Source organism: Oryctolagus cuniculus, chromosome 12 (assembly GCF_964237555.1).
Source record: "Oryctolagus cuniculus chromosome 12, mOryCun1.1, whole genome shotgun sequence".
NCBI lineage: Eukaryota > Metazoa > Chordata > Mammalia > Lagomorpha > Leporidae > Oryctolagus > Oryctolagus cuniculus.
The window spans coordinates 89,927,082-89,948,126 of NC_091443.1; the positions used below are offsets into that span (position 1 = coordinate 89,927,082).

At 56.4% G+C, this 21,045-nt stretch overlaps 1 protein-coding gene across 4 annotated transcripts in view; it reads left to right on the top strand.

The window, feature by feature from the left end:
* SMAD3 (SMAD family member 3) overlaps positions 1-21,045 on the top strand; it is a 113,755-nt gene that overhangs the window by 67,698 nt on the left and 25,012 nt on the right. The window lies entirely within an intron of this gene.

Genomic DNA, 21,045 nt, shown 5'->3' on the forward strand with positions numbered 1-21,045 from the left:
TTAGCACTTGATGCCTCTACCACCACCTCGTGCGCGCACACTTAATTGCAGAGAAATTCAAGAGTGTTCCATCCTGGGGCCCGTGTTGTGGTGTAGTGGGGGTAAGCACTGGTTCAATTCTCAGCTGCTACTCTTCTGATCCAGCTCCCTGCTGGTGTGCCTGGGAAAGCAGTGGAAGATGGCCCAAGTGCTTGGGCCCCTGCACCCATGTGGGAGACCTGGAAGAAGCTCCTGGCTCCTGGCTTTAGCCTGGCCCGGCCCTGGCCATTACAACCATTTGGGGAGAGAGCCCGCAGGTAGAAGATTCTCTCTCTCTCTCTCTCTCTAACTCTGCCTTTAACATAGGTGTTATTAAAAAAAATAAAAAAAGAGCCGGCGCCATGGCTCACTAGGCTAATCCTCCGCCTTGCGGCGCCAGCACCCCGGGTTCTAATCCCGGTCGGGGTGCCGGATTCGGTCCCGGTTGCCCCTCTTCCAGGCCAGCTCTCTGCTGTGGCCCGGGAGTGCAGTGGAGGATGGCCCAAGTGCTTGGGCCCTGCACCCCATGGGAGACCAGGATAAGTACCTGGCTCCTGCCATTGGATCAGCGCGGTGTGCCGGCTGCAGCGCGCCAGCTGCAGTGCGCCGGCCGTGGCGGCCATTGGAGGGTGAACCAACGGCAAAGGAAGACCTTTCTCTCTGTCTCTCTCTCTCACTGTGCACTCTGCCTGTAAAAATAAATAAATAAATAAATAAATAAATAAATAAATAAAATAAAAAAAGAAGAGGATTGTTGCATCTTGAACTCTCAGGGCCATCTAGAGTATTCACATGAGTGAATGCATCCCAGGCTTTTTGGTTTCTTCTATTTTTTTATTTTTTAATATTTATTTATTTATTTGAAAGTCAGATTTACACAGAGAGAAGGAGAGACAGAGAGAGAGAAAGAGGATTTCCACCCACTGGTTCATTCCCCAATTGGCTGTGACAGCTGGAGCCAGGAGCCAGGAGCTTCTTCTGGGTCTCCCACGTGGGTGCAGGGGCCCAAGGACTTGGGCCATCTTCCACTGTTTCCCAGGCCACAGCAGAGAGCTGGATCGAAAGTGGAGCATCCGGGTCTCAAACTGATGCCCATATGGGATGCCGGCACTGCAGGCGGCGGCTTTACCTGCTATGCCACAGCGCCAGCCCCCATTGGTTTCTTCTTTAACTGCCCCTGGTCCCCAGCCCAGTGTAACCGCAGTGTAGGTTTGTTGTAGACAATTCAGATCAGAGAAGTGGAGATTCCGCCGCTCACTGCCCTCCTATCTCCACCTCTGCCCTCCCGGGGGTGTTTTCTCCCTACCCCCAAGTATAGGGATGGAGGTCTCTGGGTTCCTCCAGGAGGGGACCAGCCTCAGGGCCCTTGGTGTTTGCCAGCACGCAGGCCTCAAGCCTGTCTGGTCACAGTAAGGTGGGTTCTCCAGTGAGGCCAGCATGGACAGGGCTGGGACGGGAAGGCCTGTGGGTCAGGCAGGGGCCAATTCCTCCCTGGGGCCTGGCCTTACTCTGGTCACCGTGGTGACAGTGTCAACACAGAAGCCTGGCTGGCACCTTCCCTAGGGAAGCCGGGAAGCATGAGACTGACCAGGCTGCATTCGGGGTTTCTGCCTCGGTTTGACCTTCTGGCCACTTTTCTATAAAAGAATAGGACTTTCTCTTGTTGCCCCGTTTTGACCTGGTAGATGTTCTGATTCGTTGTGCAGACATCAGCAGTTAAACCAGGTTACATCAGCAAGTCTGTGTAACACGCCGTTCTCTGTGCACCACGGCGGAAGCGTTCCTGCATTCCTCCTGCATGGTTTTATTTTGTAAGCTGAGCTTATTTTTGCTAGGGTCCCGTCTTCTCCCCGGGCATTTGACCACCAACCTTGGTTCTGACTTTGCTCGTTTGCTGTTGATGCTGATGGTCGCTTCTGCCAGTCTGGAATTCTCTTTGGTGCCAGGGTGCTCCACCAAGGCCAGTTTCCCAAGGCAAGTGTTGCATATCCAAAGCGACTGGATTCTTCCACCAGTTTCTAGCCGGTGGCTTTCCCTGCCTGCGGTGTTAGCTGCTTTCAGTTGTATTTTGCATTGAATGATTTATTTTCTATGTGGTTTTATTTCCACCCCTGGCCAATTGTGCCATGTATTAATGCCAAGAAATGGCCGCCTTCTGAGTGTTCTGTATGTCCCAGAAATGTTGAAGGTGTGGGATTGCCAGGTGTGTGTGGGGTTTGATCCTCAGGTTTCCTCCTCCCTGGGGTCAGGGTCAAGGTGCCTGCCGGGGTCAGAGTGCCTGGTGCAGAGAAACGCAGTGCCCTTTCTCGGCAAGTTCAGAGTCGGCTCGTGCAGGGTCCCGTCCTCGCCCTGGGTTTTCTTCCCAGCTACAGAGAAAGCGGGCACTAGTCAGTGTCGGCCCTCTCCCGGGAAGGGTTGCCCTGTCTCTGTCACTGGACTCACACGAGGCGCCTGCACGCTGGGCCCAGGTCAGAAGAAGGGGCAGCTCCAGGCTGGTGCCCTGGGAAGCACCATGCATGGAGCCTTTGAGGCCCCACGCCCGGGGCAGATCCTGTCTCTGCTGCTTCTGTTAGTCACAGGTTGCTGGCCAGAGATCTGTGAATGTCCTTCCTGCTTTGTCTCTGGGCGGGAGTGTGGACTCTTGGGACGCCAGGAAGCCCCCACCCCGGTCGGAAACCCCCTGCGTAGGTGAAGCCGAGGCATCACTCGTGGCCTCTGCTCCTTCGCAGGACACCAGGGCTATGGGTCAGCGCCATGGGGCCGGGACCGTGGGGGAGGGCTGCTGGCCTGGGGGGAGCTGTTCTTTCCCCTACAGTCCCCACTGCACTGAGCAGGGAAGTGAATTCACGCGTGTGTCGGCGCCGTGGGTCTTGATGCTCCTGCTTGCATGAGACCCGCAGCCAGGCCGCACAGGTACCCATACAGCAGCCTCCCCACAGACGCTGAGGACGCGTGAGGCCCTTCAGGGCCTGCCACCCCACGACACGGGGGAGCCCGGTGCCTCAGCCCTCCCAGTCACCGCCATCGGTGGACTTGATCGGGGAAAATGCTAAATGTACCTTTGCTGTGTTCTCTGTCTGGGAGCGTGACCCCAGCCCTCTGCACAGCCCTGGGCTGTGCTTTCTTGCAAGATCCCCTCTGCCATGCTGGGAACGCGTCCTGTCCGACTGCTCCTCTTTGGGCTGGGGCGGATCTGAGGCAGCTCCCGGGGAGGCAACAGTGACTCTCACGTGATGCACTCACTTTGGAAAACGAGGTTTGAGACTTAGCTTGACGTGGCCCTTACGCATCTTAAGAACCAGGCTTCATCTTTTTGCTTACGTTAGAGGACAAAACAAACCTCTGATGCCCTGTGATGTCCACTCACATCAGGTTTTCTTCTTACAAAATGTCAAGACAGCTGTACTTGGTTTTCTGCCTTGCCTGTCCCATGGTGTCCACTTTGGCCGTTCTGTGCCCTGCCCTGCCCTGCCCCACCCCCCAACCCTGCACAGTGAAATCATTCCTCTCCTGGCGTTTAACTCCTTGGGATCGGGAAGGGAATCCTTGGGTTTTAGGGTTCAGCGTGACGTCTTCCTGTTGCTCTTGGCTGGAATCGAGGTGTGTTAGGAAGTACTTAATGCAGCGGCTCTGGGTCCTGGAGCTGGCTGGGCGCCGTCACCTGTGTCCCTTCCTGTCCTTGCCTTCTTCACGCATCGCCTCCAAAGCCGTGTCCGGGAAGAGCCCCCGGGAAGCGTGTGCTGGCCACAGATCTTTGGCACCCAGAATCATTCTTTTCTCTAACCCTCCCCAGCCTCAATGAGTTCGAGGTCCATGTGTCTGTCTGTCCCCAGGCCTGGGCGGAGACTGTGCCTTTGTTTTGGATTACGATTTAGTTTGAGAGAGACAGAGATCTCCCTTGTGCGAATTCACTCCCCACATGCCCACAACAGCCGCTGATGGGCCAGGGCCACAGCCAGGAGCTGGGAACGCCATCCCGGTCTCCCCTGTGGGTCGTAGGGATCCAGCTACTTGAGCCATCACCAGTCAGTCTCCCAGGATCTGCTGTAGCAGGAATCCAGAATCAGGAGCTCTGATATGGCACTCGGGCATCTCAGCTGCTGGGCCACGTGCCCACTCCAGGTGATGTGTTTGAGCCAAGGGCGGAGGGTCCTGGAAGGCATGAGCCCACTTGGGTGACTGGTCTCGTCTCCTAGGATCCTGGCCTGGGCGGCGCAAAGGTCCCAGGAGGTCGGGTTGCTCCGAGACTCCCTTTTCTCGCTCGCTCCTTTCTTCTCCCTTCCCTCCTTTCTCTCTCCACTCTGCCTGCCCCGGCCGCACTGAGTCATCCTGCCGTTCTTCTCCCTCCTCCCCTGGCCATGGCTGCAGCCTCAGGGGGCTCCGTTTAACTCTGCGGGGTACGGAACTCAGGGAAGAAAGTTTGGCATCTTCAGGCTGTGAAGGCATGCAGGGAGCAGCCGACCTGGGGAGGGCTCTGGGTGCTGGATTCTGGGTCTAAGCCGGGTGGGTCTACCATTGGCAGGGGGTCAGGTCCGTGGGGCTGGGAGAGCGACAGGGGCCACCTCTCGCAATTCCTCAAGGATGACAGGTGCAATCCCAGTTGTCCCAAACAAACCGGCTGTTCTGCAAAGCCAGTGCTGACGCCTCCAGGTTCTGTTTCTGTTCACAGAGGAAGGACACCCCAGCTGGGGAGCTCAGTCGGGGGTTGCCTGCAACATTGTCCCAGCAGCAGGCAGGGTGTGGGGCTGCGGGGCGGGACCCTGGGTCCTGCCCAGCCTCTCAGGCTTTGGCAACTTGCCCGCCCCCCACCCCCACCGGCTGATGTTGCCCGGAAGAGGAGCCAAAAAAAAATCTAGATTTACACGTGAAATCCCCCCGGCTTTTAAAAGTTGGCAACCGACGCACAAATTTAAAAAACACCAACGCCGGCCAAGCACAACATCTGTGGGCCACTGCCTGCTTTCGACCTCCGGCCCAGACCAGTTAATTGATGGCTGTTTTCTGTGTCTTCCACTTCCGGCGACGGGAAGGGGCCCCCCACAGTCCCCCGGGGCAGTGAGGGGAGAGGGAAGAGGAGTTTGACACGGCCTCTGTGGATGGTTCATTGGCGCAGTAAACACACACGGGGCCCTGCTGTGCTCCACGCGATTCCGGTTCAGCGTGGTGGGGTGGGATGGGCTGTGTGTTGCGCAAGCCGGTGGCCCCTTGATGTCATCAAGCATCTGGGGTTGTAGCCTGGGTGGGTGCAGCTCAAGGACTCTCAGGCAGTGGGCGGGGGAGGGGAGGACCTGAGCTGCCTTCTCAGACCCTGAGCAGCGCGTAGGGCTCAGCTTACTCTGGCACAAATGCCCGGATGGGACACTGCTCCTCAAAGCAGGGGTGGGGGCCTTTTCTCTGCCCAGGGCCATTTGACTATTTATGACATCACAGGCCATACACAGCGATCAGCTTAAAAATTAGCCTCTTAGAGATTTATTGAATTTCCAGTCCCACCTGCAGTTTCCTTGGCAGGACCAGACCGTGGGTCTCCTTAGGGCTTGGGGCTGAACATTCTCCACCCCTGATTAAGGAAAGGCCTGGGGCTTTGGGAGCTGGAACGGAGCGGGCCCAGCCAGGCCTGCTCATCCTGTGAGGTCCCCGGAGGTTGTACCCGGATTGGGAGACAGGATTCACCAAGAACTGATCTGTGTTCAGCTCTAAATGTGGGGAGACTCTCTGAGAGCCCTGCAGCCTGTGGCTGGCAGGTTTGGGGACCTGTAAGCTGGTTACAGATGGGATGCAGCACACCCATCACTGCTGGGCCCTGGGTCCCATCTGGATGGAAGATATTTCTGACGGGTTCTCGGCAGGTACTGGCTGATTCCTACTCTCTGGCAGCCGGACTTGGGCTGAACTGCCTCCCAAAAGCCAGTAATGAACTCTAAGTTGAGCTGCACTTAGTTTGTCGGGGACGAGGGTCTGGGGGAGTCCAAGCTGCCCTGGGCACTGTGACGTATTCTTCTCCATTCTCTTGCACAAGTTTTAGGATAATGCTATAGGATTGTTAGAGGCAGCTAAGGCTCCGTGAACTTAAGCAGCTCTCTGCAGGCCACACAGGGGCCAGGGAGTTGGGCATCTGTCACTCTTTTACCATAAGCTGTAAGCTTTATGCTTCCCTGTGGTGTGTTCTCTCTCCAGGGGGGGATTTTTCCCCAGACGTTACCAGGACTGTCAGTGTTCCGATGTTTAATAGCTGGACCCCCTCCCCTCCGGCTCCCACCTTGGCCAGCAGTAGGAATTCATCACCATCTGTGAGCATTCACTGTGCCTCCCTGGTTTGCGTGGAATCGCACTAGAAACAGCCCGGGGCTGTGCTGGCAGTGAACTTGGTCTTTTCTGCGGAGCTTTGGAGGACAGAGCCCCCGTGGCTTGGAGGAACTCCCAGCAGGAGGGGCGAGACGGCTTCCCACCTTGCTAATGCCGCTTCCCCTCTAGTGTCGATCTCAAGCGCGTCAACTGCTTTTTTTCTGCTCAGTGTCCTAGATAAAAGCTTTCCACCCCTCGCCCCACCTCCCCCCTGGACCGAAGGCTTCCCGATGGGCAGAGAGAATGCACATCTGCTTGGATTTAGAACAAGAGGTCAGCAGCCCAGGGGCCTGAGTGACCGCAGAGGTTTATAAAGTACGTTTGTGATAGGCATGGAAGGAGCCGTGTGGGTCGTCATGCCATCGTCATGTGTGTGCCCTGTACTGCGCAGGGGACACAGGAACACGATGTGCCTGTGTGCAGGGGCCTGCGTCCCCCAGGATTTGAGCCTCCTGCCTGTTTTCTGTGGCAGCTGTCTTTGCCCCGTGGGTGACTGCTGGTTTCTGTGCACCAGTGCTGGGGCCACCGTGGCAAAGCTGGGTGTCACTGCCCACGGTTCATTCCCTGGTGGCAGGAGGAGGTTTGCTGACCCGGTCTGGGATGCTTTGCCCTTCAGGGCTTTGCACTGATGAACAGTTGCTGTGCGCAGCATCCACCGAACTGGTCCCTTCCACGTCCTCCAGTGGTGCGTCTGCATTTCCGCACACAGAAGTGACTAGCTGCGATACTGACGGGGCAGAAAGGCCTGCTTTTCAGTGAAATCTGTGCGTGCCTGCGCGCGCGCGCGTGTGTGTGCGTGTGTGCATTTAATTATTTTTTTTGAAAGCCAAATCTGTCCTCTACTGGTTTACTCCCCAAATGCCCACGACAGCAGAGGCTGGGCCAGGCTGAAGGCGGGAGGCAGAGACCTAAGCACTTGAGCTGTCACCGTGGCCTCCCAGGGTAGCATTAGGAGGAAGCTGGAATCAGGAGCGGAGCTAGGACCGGAACTGAGGCCCTCTCAGGGGACACGGGCATCCCAGGCAGCGCCTTCACTGCTGTGCCGAGTGCCCACCCCTTGGGCGTAGCTGTCTGTCACACTGTTCTAGAGCGTAACGCAGCTCAGTAACATTTCAGCCTTGGCTCTTCTCAGAGTTTGTCTTGGAATGAGCTAAAGAGGACACTTTTGACACCATCTATCAGAGCAACCTTCCTGCTGTTGCATTTTGTTAAGTTAAAAATTATTTCGATTATGAGCGACACGCTATAAACTACATATCTGAAGCGCATGATTTGACGAGTTTCTGTACACATCCATGAAATCATCACCACTCACGTTAATGGACGTGGCCATCACTCGCCAAAGCCTTTTTCTGCCGCTGTGTGCTTTCAGCCTCCACGTGGCCCTGTGGCCCACGGTGCCCACGCAAGCACTGGTCCCTTTGCTGCTGCTACACGCTAGTGTGCGTTTCCAAAGGTTTTCCTTTATTTATTTATTTATTTATTTATTTATTGGCAGGCAGAGTGGATAGTGAGAGAGAGAGAGACAGAGAGAAAGGTCTTCCTTTGCCGTTGGTTCACCCTCCAATGGCCGCCGCAGCCGGCACACTGCGGCCGGCGCACCGCGCTGATCCGATGGCAGGTGCCAGGTGCTTATCCTGGTCTCCCATGGGGTGCAGGGCCCAAGCACTTGGGCCATCCTCCACTGCACTCCCTGGCCACAGCAGAGAGCTGGCCTGGAAGAGGGGCAACCGGGACAGAATCCGGCGCCCCGATTGGGACTAGAACCTGGTGTGCCGGCGCCACAAGGCGGAGGATTAGCCTAGTGAGCCGCGGTGCCGGCCCCCGATTTTCCTTACAGAGCATCCTGAAGCATGCACTCTTTGTGTCTGATTTATTCTCCGTTGTGTGGTTCTTCTCAGATCCTTTCATTCATTCATGGTTTTGCACACTTCAGGCATTCCTTATTATGGCCGGGTAATGTTTCATATAGGGACTTACAGGGAGGGATGTTGATCTTTTGGGGGATTTTTGTGCTTATTTTCATTTGAAACGTTTTGTGTGTTTGTGGCTTTTGTGTTTATTTTCATTTGCAAAGTTTTCTTATGGAGGAGTATTCTGAAAATGTGCTCAGAAAGAGCAAATATTTGTTCCAACCTCATTTTGCCCCGCGTGGTCCCTTAATGACTTAGATCAGTAAATGCCTCGCGTGTCCTGGGTTGCAGGGGGCCTTGTGAGGCCCCATGGGGTGGAGCAGGGCGGGGGTGGGGGATGGGGAGTGTCAGGGGCGCCCCACCCCGCCCCGCAAGGGGCGGACCTGCAGCGCCATCTTGGCAGAAGCGTGGAGGTCTTGCTCCGCAGCCTTCCCTGGGCTGAGGCTTGTTCCTGGTTCTGCAGAAAGCTCCAGCAGATGTGCTGGTTCTGCCATGGCCATGTGCGGGGACCGCGTCTTGGAGCTGTGGTTGCGACAGTTCCCTTGTGCTGCTCGGAGCCTTGTGGGATGGGGGCTGGGGTGCAGGCAGGGGGTGCACCTTGGGGCCTCCCCTCATTCTCAGAAAACCAGGCAACGGGAGGGAGGCATGGGGGTAGCTTACCACGGTGCTTCCTCCCCAGCTGGAGCCAGAGAGGAGTGGAGTAGCTGGGGGCTGGGGTTCAGAAATGTGACAGAGGCCCTCGCGAAGGCATCTCCTTGGTGTAAGAAATCACAGTGAGCCTCTGGTGAACAACCCCAGACAGAGAAGGGGCCTCAGCCATCGAGAGCCCCTGGCTTGGGTCCCGCCTCTGCTTCTGATCCTGCTTCCTGCTGGTGTGAACCCTGCAGGCAGCAGCCATGGCTCAAGTACTTGGGTCCCTGCCACCCACACAGTAGCCTGGATAGAGTTCCTAGCTCCTGGCTCCAGCCTGGCCCAGCCCCAGCTCTTGATAGCATCTGGGGAATGAACCAGTGGATGGACGGTCTGTCTCTCTCTCCCTTCTCTCTCTGCTTTTCAGATAGATAAGTGTGGTTTTTGTTTAAAGATTTATTTTATTTTATTTGAAGACAGAGTTACAGAGAGAGGCAGAGACAGAAAGAGAGGTCTTCTACCTGCTGGTTCACTCCCCAGATGGCCGCAATGGCCAGAGCTGCACCGATCTGAAGCCAGGAGCTTCCTCCGGGTCTCCCACGTGGGTGCAGGGACCCAAGGACTTGGGCCATCTTCCACTGTTTCCCAGGCCATAGCAGAGAGCTGGATTGGAAGAGGAGCAGCCGGGACTAGAACCGGTGTCCATATGGGATGCCACCACTTCAGGCCAGGGTGTTAACCCGCTGCACCTCAGTGCTGGCCCAATAAGTGTTTTTTTTTTTTTTTTTTTTTTTTTTTTTTTTTTTTTTGACAGGCAGAGTGGACAGTGAGAGAGAGAGACAGAGAGAAAGGTCTTCCTTTGCCGTTGGTTCACCCTCCAATGGCCGGCGCGCTGCGGCCGGCGCACCGCGCTGATCCCACGGCAGGAGCCAGGAGCCAGGTGCTTTTCCTGGTCTCCCATGGGGTGCAGGGCCCAAGTACTTGGGCCATCCTCCACTGCACTCCCGGGCCACAGCAGAGAGCTGGCCTGGAAGAGGGGCAACCGGGACAGAATCCGGCGCCCCAACCGGGACTAGAACCCGGTGTGCCGGCGCTGCTAGGCGGAGGATTAGCCTAGTGAGCCGCGGCGCCGGCCCTCAATAAGTGTTTTCTTAAAAACCAGGAGTTGACCTGGGCTTTCCTGTTTGGAGTTCAGCTCTCCTGCCCACTGTGTGGCCTTGGAGAAGGCACTTAACCTCTCTGAGTTCCATTGCCATTGGAAGATGCAGCTCTCGTGCTGTAGGACTAAAGTTTTGATGTGTAAGTCTTGTGTAGCAGGTGCTTAGAGGAAGCAGCTGGCCGTGGGACTTTCCTTCCATGGGAAAAGCTAGTTAAGGACAGAGAAGTGACAGGTGTGCGCACGGCGTGGGTGCCCTGGCTGCACTCACCTTGCACCCAGAATCTCCAGTGTTCCCTCGAGGGGTTTGTTAGTCCTGGGGAAGACAGTAGACTCCAGGTGCCTTGCACGTAGTAGGGGCTGAGCTGGTGAGACCTGGGTGGTGGTGCATTCTTCCTGCAGATGCTGGGAGCAGGGGAGAGTGCGTCCCTGTGTGCACAACACACACACACACACACACACACGCACACACACGCAGTCGGAGGAAAGCAGAGTGGAGTCCTGGCAGCCGCCAGAGCTGGAAGAGGATTTTCAGGCCCCCGGCAGGTGACTGGGCGCCTCTGGTCAGCGGAGGTGTGGCCGGAGGGGGCTGTTCTCTGGCGCCAGGGTGTGTTTGGGGGTGGGGGCAGGGAGGGATTCACTGGGACGCTCAGATGCAATCTCGGGTCATGCCCAGGCATGTCCTGTGTGTGCTGTGTTTCCCTTTGAGGGCATCGCCATTGAAGTCGTTCTGGCTGGGAATAGGGCGGTGGGGGTGGGGAGCAGAGTGGCTGCCTGGGCAGGGTCCAGCTTTTTTTTTTTTTTTTTTAATGCTATTATTTAGGAGGCAGACACGGCCAGGGCTCCGGGCTGCTGCTTCACTCCCCAAATGCCCACAGCAGCCAGGCCGAAGCGGGGAGAGCTGGGAGCTCAGTCCAGGTTTCCCAGGTGGGTGGCGGGGACCCACTCGCTTAGTCGTCTCTGCTGCCTCCCAAGATGCACATTAGCAGGGAGCTGGAATAGAAAGCAGAACTGTGACCTGAACTCTGGCCCCCTGATGGAGGGTGCGCGGGCCCCAGCTGGTGTGCTAGCCGCTGCACCAAATGCCTGCCTGGTCAGATGTTCGTTAAGGGGTAGAAAGACGAAGTTGAGCCCCCGTTGGGGCAGCCTCGGAAGGTACTCACCTTGCCAGGCTCTGCTGGTGGCCAGGGCTCCCACAGGCATGCCAGCCACTCTTTGCTTCTTCCCAGACCTGTCTGAGACGTCCGACCTGCTTTAATGTTCCCCCACAGTGTCGCCCTACAGCCCCAGCCCCAGCCCCAGTGGCCCGAGCCCTGTCCCGCTGGCCCAAGAGGGAGCCGACATCCAGAGCAGTTTAAAGAGCCCAGCAGGCAGATGGGCAGGCTGGGTAGCCAGGCTCCCTGGACGGTCAGGCCGTGGTGGCCGTGGCCCTAATGACCACGTGCAGAAGTGACAGGGCATGGTGGGGTTGCGGTATCACCGCGACCACTCTGGGCTTTCCGCTTTTGCAAAAGGCCCTGGCTCTCCGTTGTGTCGTCAGCTGCTTCGCCCACCTGCGCCAACAGCCGGATTGTCCACGTGGGGGCTGTGGATGGTTTGGGGATTGTGGATTCCTGGAGCAGAAACAAGAGCATTGGAGTTCACTCAGCCGGAGTCAGAGGGACCTCGGCGGGGGGTGGGGGCGGGAATACCTGTTTCTTCCTCTGTGGAAGGGAAGAGAGTGGTGGTGAAATACATCCCCCTTCCCCCACATCGCCCAGCCCAGCTCCAGGGTCCTGGGGTCCACAGGAGATGTCCTGGGTGTACAGGTGGGACCCGCCCCATTCATTCTCTGAGCTCTGGCTTGGAGGGCGGTGGCTCCGCAGCCCCTCCCCCGTCTGTTTGGAAGCCAGCTCCTGTCTCAGGAGCTTGTCTAATACCAGTTTCCTTCCCTTCTACTCCAGTGAAGGTAATCTCCTCTCTCTGGCTCCCAGGGCTGCCGGGCTTGGGGGCCTGGGTTGTGCTTCGGACCTGCAGGAGGAGAAGAGTGCAGACGGCTTGACTCCGGCCCTGTCTGCTCTTGTTCCTGTGTGGTGGGAAAGCAAGGGGCCTTTGGTGGTGGTCCCCGGTCCTGGTTGCCTCTCTGCCCTGCTGCCGTTGATGGGCTGCTTTCTGCCTGGACCTCCTGCCTAGAGGGGGGATGGGATGAGAAGGGACATTGAGGCACAGAGGCGCTCCAGCTGCATCTCGCTGTGGTCAGTGGGATTCACGGGCACGTGGAATGGCTGGAAGGTGCCAGAAGGTGCGGAGGCGCCAGCCCTGGGTTGGGCCTGTCCTGCTTCAGGTGACGCCTCTATGAGGCAGCAGCTTGGCTCCAGTGAGGACCACAACCCCTCCCCCAACCCAGGCGGCCCCATGGGTCTGCAGGCTTCCTTGCCCCATAAACCCATTGCTGATAAAAATCTCCACTTAAATGTTTGCAGAGCCCTCTAATGTCTGCAGGGTAGCCATGCCCCCCGCCCCCAGCCACCACTCACTCCCCCACCCCCCCACTCCCGGCAAGTAAAGTAGGCTGAGCTCCCTCGCTCTAAAGCCTTAGACCTCCCCACACCCTCTCCCTGAGCCTTGCGGCACCTGTGGCTGCCTCGCCCCTGCTGATCTGAATTGTCCCTCTCAGACCAGCCCGGGGCTGATGTGTCTGGCGTGCAGCCTCTGGCGGTCGGGTGCGTGGGTCAATGGCTCCCTTTGCCACACGGCTCCTTAGTTGGGTTCAGCCTGAGGTTTTTTCTTCATCTCCTCCTTCCTCTGATGGACGCTGTGATGATCAGCCGGCTGTTGACGCACAGGGCGATGCCGTTCTGCCGTCGCGACCTCCTCCTGAGCAGGCGTGAGCTGCAGGCCCCTGGTTCTGTCCAGGCTGCGGGAAAAGTGAAGCCGGGGCACAGTAGGCATAAAGTCACCGGATGGCACACGTCGGCCCTGCAGGCTGCCTGCTGGCTGGGCACGCAGAAGCCCCACGTTCAGATGCTGTAGCTGCAGCCTGCTAGCTCTGCTGCTTGGGCCAGTTCTGGGTTTCCATGACTGTCGGTTAGGCCATGGCGCATTGCCACGCTGCCTGGGATGCTGGGGGTCTGATGAGGTGGTGGGAGGCCAGGTGGGCTGGGGCTGGCTGGCCTAGAAGGGGAGAGAGTTGTAAGTGTCCAGAATGCTAAAGGATGAGGGGGTGGGGCTCACATGGAGGCCTGTCTGTGCCTCTGGCTGTGGCTGCTTTAGGGCTGAGCCTCCAGCCAGGAGCCATTTAGAGGGGCCTGTTGCTGCGCTGAGTGGTAAGCGCTGGCCTGGCCTCTCTGAAGGCCCCCTCCTTGTTTGTTTGGAATTCCTACCTTCCTACCCAGGGTAGGGGGTTCTTTGCTGGCTTAGGTGCAATTGCCCCCAATGAACCAGAACCTTTTGTTTGGGTACAATAGGAAGTCTGTACCCTCAGACATAAAGCAATGCTAATTGGCCCCCTAACAGTCCCTGAGATCCCCATGCCCAGAATCTCCAGGGCACTCACTCTTTGTTAGGATTCTGGCTGGAAACTGCTTGTGTAAGCTGTAAAGCTGTGCAGGGGAGAAGCAGGGCCTGCCGTGTGAGTGACTGCTGCAAACCCTGCACTTCCTGCGTGCAGCCCGTGCAGCCCATGCAGCCCGGGGCTTTGGACTCCACGGTCCTTAAACTTTTTCTGGAAATGTGTTCATTTCTCTGCCCCCACCCTACCCTTCTCTTCTGCTGAGAAAGGCTTGCAAATTCTGAAGGGGTGGAGACCTCTTTATTTTATTCTAGTTACAGAGGGAAGGAGGGAGAGACAGAGGTCTTCTATCCGCTAGTTCATTCCCCAAATGACCACAATGGCTGATCTGAAGCCAGGAGCTTCTTCCGGGTCTCCCATGGGGGTGCAGGGGTCTCCCAGGCACATTGGCACAGAGCTGGATGGAAAGTGGAACAGCCAGGACACGAACCGGCGCCCATGGGTGATGCCAGCAGTGTCACAGGCGGTGGCTTTGCCCGCTATACCATGGTGCTGGCCCCTGGTGGGCTCTTTCAAAAAGCAGGGAGCTGGTGGTCCAGGGGGTGAGACTGAGATGTGGGAAATGTGCAGCCGGCCGGACTGTGTGGCCTGTGCTGGTAGCCCTTGTCCGAGCATGAACGTCCCGGCGCCGCCCGGCTCAGCCCTGACGTGCTCTCCCTGTGCTGGTGACATCGTGTTATCTCTCTTGCCAGTGACTCATAATTAAGGAAGTCAAAACCGTGCAATTAACACAGAAACCTCCTCCCTGCCCTCTTCACCTCTCGCCTCAGCGCCCCCAGCCCGGACCGCCCAGCCTGAGTCTCCGGAAACTAAGATTTGTTTTGGGTAGGACGAGGCAGCTGTTTCCCCTCACAGCCTGATTCCACTCGTGTTACCCCGAAAGGCTGTGAGAATCTTCTCTAGGAAAAAAAGAAGAAAGGAAGAAATCCCCGCCCCCCGCCCCCCTAGTCTGCCCATGGGAAGTGATTCACGGGGATTCACGGGGCTGGGGCTCCGGTGGTGCACACAGAGCCCCCGGCAGTGGGGTGGGAGGGAGCCTGGGAACCCGGGGCTGGGAGAGGGGGAGGCAGAAGCTGCACAGACCTCACGGGGTTCAGCCTGGTGAAAGAAAGTGAAAAACAGAGTGACTAAGAGTCCTGTAATAAGAGTTGTTTATTTTGCAAAGTGAGCTAATACTGAAGCTTGCTGGCAGATAAGGCCTGAGAAACGGCCGCTGTCAGGAGAGGTGACTGCTCCGGGCCCTGCCTTTCCCCGGCTCCGTCCTGAGACAGGAAGCCCTGGCAGGTTGGCTTCTGGGTTTCAGTGCCACCCGGCCTCCCCGATGCCTGTTTTCAGAGGGTCCCGGGCCAGAGGGTTATCCCAACTGTCTCCAATAGTAGCTCGCTCTTTCTCTTTTATCTTTCTTTCCTAAGTTAGACTTTTTTTTTTTTTTAATCTGTTTCATTGGACAGGCAGAGCGACAGAGAAGGAGAGGGAGAGAGACTGCTGGTTCACTCCCCAGATGCATACAACAACGCAGGGGGTACGGCCAAGCTGGAGCCAGGAGCTCCATCCGGGTCTCCCACAAGGGTAACGGGCCCAAGTCCTTGGACCATCGCCTGCTGCCTCCCTGGATATCCGTTATTAGCAGAAGCTGGAATGGAGAAGCGTGGAGCAGCTGGGGCTTGAGCCAGCCCTTGGGCTGCAGCTGTCCCAGGTGGCAGCTTAACCCTTGGCACCGTGGCGCCAACCCCCAAAGTTAGAATTTTGAGGCTTGCATGTACCCCGCTCCCACCCCGAGTGCTCAGCTTTGTTGTTTCCCCACATGAAGCATCGTGATGTCACAGACCCAAGAAAGCCTGTCTGTCCTGGGACTCGCGCGTGGCATTTTGTCTTGCTTTCTGCAGGTTAATCTGTTTTCCAGAAGCCACATCAGCTGCCCTGCCGCGAAGCGGGAGGCCCAGCTCACCAGGCGCAAGGGCACGGGCATCCAGACTGACCTGCTTCCTGACTCCCTCCCTGCCGCCTGCGTGAGCTTGCGGGCCGCACTGCTGTGAACGAGGGGCCGAACCGTGTTTTGGCCTTAAGCCCGCGAAGCGTGCTGAGGGCTGCCAGCGCCCTGAATGTTCCATGAGCCACCTCTTAGCAAAGCAAGTAGACCATCTTCAGGCTTCAGTTCCACAGGACAGAACCCCAGGGACCCGCACCCCCACCGCAGGCTGCCCCATCTGCCTGGACCCGAGCCGGCTGCTGGGCACGGGCAGGGAGCTGGCGGGCTGAGGACGGCACCAGCGGCCTTGTGCAGGGCGGCCCAGGCGCTTGGCCTGCCGTTTCGCTGGGCTCCCCTCCCCCACCCCAGCTGGCAGCGTGGAGGAAGGCAGAAGCAGCAGAGGCCATTCCCGAGTTCCCAGGGGAATCGGGTTGCTCAGCGAATGATATCGAGGGTTGTGAAATCCTGGTCCCCGCTTCTTCCTGTGGGCCAATCCCAACAAGGAAAAAAATGTGCTCGGCAAGAACATTCTGGAAGCTCCGAGGTGCTTGGGCAGAGCATGGGGTTCCTGTGGCAGAGTGTACTGGGAAACCTCAGTTATCCAGAACCTGCAGGCCACCGCCTCGCCTCGCTAGATCTCGCCTTCCCGGCGCCAAATGCAGAAACAGCCCGATGCTGGGAATGGAGTTTAATTCAACAACAGTTTCAGAAAAATTAATTGAAGGTGCCTGGCCCCAGTAGATTCAGTTCGCAGCCTGATTTCTTTTTGCTTGTAACTCTTTCTTTGACTGTAATTTCCAGCTTCAGAAAGGACAAAGATAGTGTAATTTGTCTTTCACCCAAGGTCACCCACCAATTGCTCAGTCTTTTTTTTTTTTTTTTTTTTTTTTTAAGAAAACAAAACATAGCCGGCACCATGGCTCACTTGGTTAATCCTCCGCCTGCGGCGCCGGGTTCTAGTCCTGGTTGCTCCTTTTCCAGTCCAGCTCTCTGCTGTGGCCTGGAAGGCAGTGGAGGATGGCCCAAGTGCCTGGGTCCCTGCACCCTCATGGGAGACCAGGAGGAAGCACCTGGCTCCTGGCTTCAGTGCAGCGCTGGCCGTTGCGGCCCTTTGGGGGGTGAACCAACAGAAGGAAGATCTGTTTCTCTCTCACTGTCTAACTCTATCTGTCAAATAAAAAAAAAAAGAAAACAAAATGAAAAACATTGGCTGTCACGAAGCGTGAGACCCGTGGGCAGCTCCAATGCAGTGCAAAAAAAGAAAAAAGTGTTCTGTTCTCCGCTTACCTTGGCGGGGAAATGGACTTAAACACGTCTCATAGGTGCTGTTAGCAGGTACAGGGGAGCCACTGGGAGGCCGCGGTCGTGCTTCTGTAATTTGCTGCTGTGTGACTTTGGTGCTGGACGCAACTCAGCATTCCCTCAACCACAAAATGAAAGCCACTGGGGCTTCAACTGCCAGCTGTCGCAGTTCTGCATAGTGGGGTTTCAGAGGGACACGGGGTGAACCCCAGTGTCGCCTCATCAAGACACTTCATTCTCCGAACCGTGGGCCTGTGTGGTTGGCCACCTGCAAGCCAGGGGTCTCAGCCCACAGTACCAGCTCTGGATGGAGGAAGCTTTGGATTTGGCTGTGTCCATCAGAGAGAGAGAGAGAGGATGCTGGGTGGGCGACGACCCCGGATCCGTGTGTCTCTTGTTTGGAGAACAGCACGTGTACTGTTCTGTGTCCTAGCTGTCCAGTGCGTGGATGAAATCAAGGCGTGCTCTCATATTTGCCTATTAAAAAGCAGCAGAGGCCACGAGGAAGCAGCGTGAGAGGCTTTTAAAGTCACAGCGGGACTGGGTCTGCCTTCTAGAAGGGCTGCTGCGGGAGCCCGCAGCCCAGCCTGAAGCCTCTCAGGCCTTGCTGTTTATTTTGAATCAGAAAGGGAAAAGAAGTCCACGTGGAGGCCCCCGCGCCACCCCACCCCACCCCAGTGTGAAACTCAAGAAGAGTGGACTAGGAGGATTTTCCTGCCAGGAGGGCAGGTGGTTTGTATGTCGAGACAGTGACAGAGATAGGCGGGGCTGCGCGTGTTGACGCGTGTGGGGTCTCGACTCCGAGCTCATAAACAGCCCCCCTCGTCCGTGGCAGACGTTGGGAGGCGAAACCTGTGAAGATTCAGGATCAATAAAGCGAGATGGCGTCGATGCTAGCGATCTGGTTGTCGAGTTGTTCATGTGCTCTGGGGACCCCAGCAGGAAATTAGTGTGCGATGAGGATTTGGTGTAAGTTCATGCTGAATGCAGACTGACTGTGAAGCGCTGACGTGGTTAGGTCCTGTCGTGGGTTGGTGTTCAAGGTCGGGACCACAATCTGAGTCTCACCCTTTAGGTAAAGGTGAAAAGGTTTGTAGAGACCAGAATTAAAAGATGTTATTTTGTTGCAAAAAAAAAAAAAAAAAAAATCGAAGTCCATGCATATGAGAACATCTTCCAAAAGTTCACGGAACATGGATCTTTTGGAAAAAAAAAAATGGATTTCTCAGTGTTTGGTAAGAAACTTGCAAATTATCTACGAATTTCTTAAAGCACCCTTGTGTTACCTCTGGGGTCTTTGGGGAGCTGGGCCACCTCCCAGGCGCTCTTTGTCTCAGTCTGTCTGTAAGGGCCTTGGTGGAGAGAGTGTATTCGTCAGCTACTGTTGTGTAGCAGCTCACTCCAAAGATCCAGCAGCTGCGAATGGTCACCTGCGCTTTCGCGCGCTTCTGTGGCTGCCCTGGGCTGGGCTCCATGCTTAGCCAGCTCCCCAAGTGCTCACTCCAGGGTCCCGGCCACAGGGCAGTAGCGGCTGGGGCTTGGAGGGGAAGTCCCCTGGCGGTGGCAGGCGGAAATGCACAGTAGCGCCCGTCCCTTCTGCTCATATGCCAATGGCCCCCTAGAAGGCCCACCTCCCCCAAGGTGGGGGATGGGCAGAGCCACAGAGCAGAGGGCGAGGATACAGAGGGGTGACCCATTTGGCAAGCGGTGCCAGTCGCTCCCACGGCTCTATAGGCAAGTCACAAAGAAAGCTTGCCTCCTCCGAAAGGGGTCAGAGGGTCCCAGGCTGTGTATATGTATGAAGTACAGTGGGTTTCAACTGAACCACGAGAGTGCTAACAAATTCAGTTTGTGTTCTTTTTTGATTTTGCCCAAGTCCCTGGCACCGTGCCTGGGATGTGGTAGAAGTCACTTCTCCCGAGAGTGACACTGCATTGGATAGCACAAAAACCACTGTTCACCCCCCAGCCCCGTTTCCCTGCACTGGACTGGGTTTGGATGCGACTCTGCCCTTTACCAGTTCCACGCCCTTGAACTTGCCCTTGAGTTCCCTGAGCCAGGCAGGGGAGGGTGTTCTTGCGCAGCAGTTGGTGCTGAAGAGATCTGGGCGCCTTTCGGGAACTTGGGTGCTGTGCTCCCAGCCTCCGCCCTCCTCCCCCCACAGCTGTGGGCAGCTGCTCCCTGGTAAAGGGGTTGGGAGCAGTATTTGCTGTGTGGAGGCCCCAGCCCCGCCCTCTGGCCCCGGGAGCTCCTTGGCAGGCCCCACCCTCACCACCAGCTTGGGGCTCTGGCTTTCCCGAGCCAATGGGAGGAAACCTATTTTCCTGTAGCAGGAAATTGTTTGGCTTAGGGAAGAATATATTGCAAGATTAAAACCTTCTGTCGAAGGAACTCCAGGGAGTTGCTGGAGACAGCCTTTTGGGGGTCTCAGGAAGCCGCTGGGTGTGGTTGTTGAATCGGGAGGGGGTGCAGAGGCTGGGTCAGGAGAAGGGGGCGTGAATAGATCCCTCTCTGGATGCAGGCATGACCGTGGTTGCATCAGCTCACAAGGAAGAGTGACCAGTGGGTTCACTTGCTGGGCCCTGTGCCCTGCAGGGCAGGGGAGGGGTGTGCCGTTTGCATCAGCTACTGCATGGGACAGAGAAAAAGAGCGAGACTTGGGCTCTGGGCAGCCCAGGCCCTGGACCAGGCTTGTGGGGAAGCTACTGACGCCCTCCTTGTCATGAGCTTGGGGGGGAGCATGGCCCAGAAGCAGGGGCAGGGACTTCTAGAAAGCCCTGCTGGGTCAGACTGGTGATGGTGGCCCTGGTACAAGTAACAGCCTGCCCGTGTCTGCAGCCTGTGGTGACGCGTGGCTCCCTGTGAAGCCACTGCTGCAGTCGAGATAATTAACATAGCTGCACCCCCCAAAACCTTCTGGGTGCCCCCGCCTGCCCAGGCAGCTCCCCACCTGCTTTTTGAAGATGCATTTGCATTTTTTCTTTACTTTAAATGCTCTGTAATTTTACATAAGCAGACCCGTGTCTGGCTTCTTTCACTCCGCATCACGCTCTTTAGATTGGTTCGTACTCTCGCGCGTATCAGTAGTTCATGCTTTTTTGTTGCTGAGTAGTATCCCTGGCATGGCTGGCTCACTGCCTGTCTATCATTTGTTGATATACTTTGGGCAGTTTTCTGTTTGAGGCTCTCAGGTTCACCCAGAAGCCCTTGGATAGACGCTTTCTCTTGGAAGTGCAGTGGGTGGATCATACCGTAGGCTTATGCTTTTGACTTAGGAAACTTGGCAACTTTTTTGGGTCCCATTTTACATTCCCACTGACAGCATGTGAGAGTTCCATCACTCCGCAGCACGTGGCCTGCTTGGTCTAGTTTTCACCATTCTGACAAGCACATAGTGGCATCCCCTTGCAGTTTTCATCCACTCTTTAATTACGATAAAACAGAGCATCTTTGCATCACAAATTTGCTGTCTGCATGCCTTTTTATCCACTGTCCTCATTTGCCTGTTTTTTAAAAAACCGGATGGTTATCTTAATATTGCGTTTTTGGAGTTCTTTATATATCCTGGAAACATCCTTTACCAGCTGTATACATTGCAAATGTTTTCTCCCCATTTGTGGCTTGTGTTTATAGTCTCTTCATGGTGTCTTTCAAAGACCAGAAGCCTACATTTTGCTAGAGTCCGGTTTATCAGCTTCTGCATAACGAATATTCTTCCGGTGCGATGGCTGGGAGATCTTTGTCTGCCCCAAGGTTACAGGTTTTCTCCTAAAACTTTCCGAGTTTGCACTCGGACCACTGCAGTTAATTTTTGGGTAGGTGCAAGGTGTAGGCTGAAGGTCACACATCTGCTTGCCCTATTGCCCTTGGCTGAACGGACTGTCCTGTCCCGGCTCAGTGCTCTTTGGGGCTTTGGTAGAAGCCCGTCGCTCACGCGCCTGTGACTCTTGGTGGACTTTGTCCAAGGTCCCCTGGCCTGCTTGTCAGTCTGATGCCGCTGCTGCACTGCCTGGATGACCCTAACTCTCTGACCTTTTAAACACAGAATATCATCCGAGTAAATTGTGTGCAAGAGGACCAGCCCGGCCTAGTGCCCACAGGGGCCTCCACAGCCCTATTCCTCCCTCGCTGCTGGCCTGAGTCTTTATCCCAGGCGCTTCCC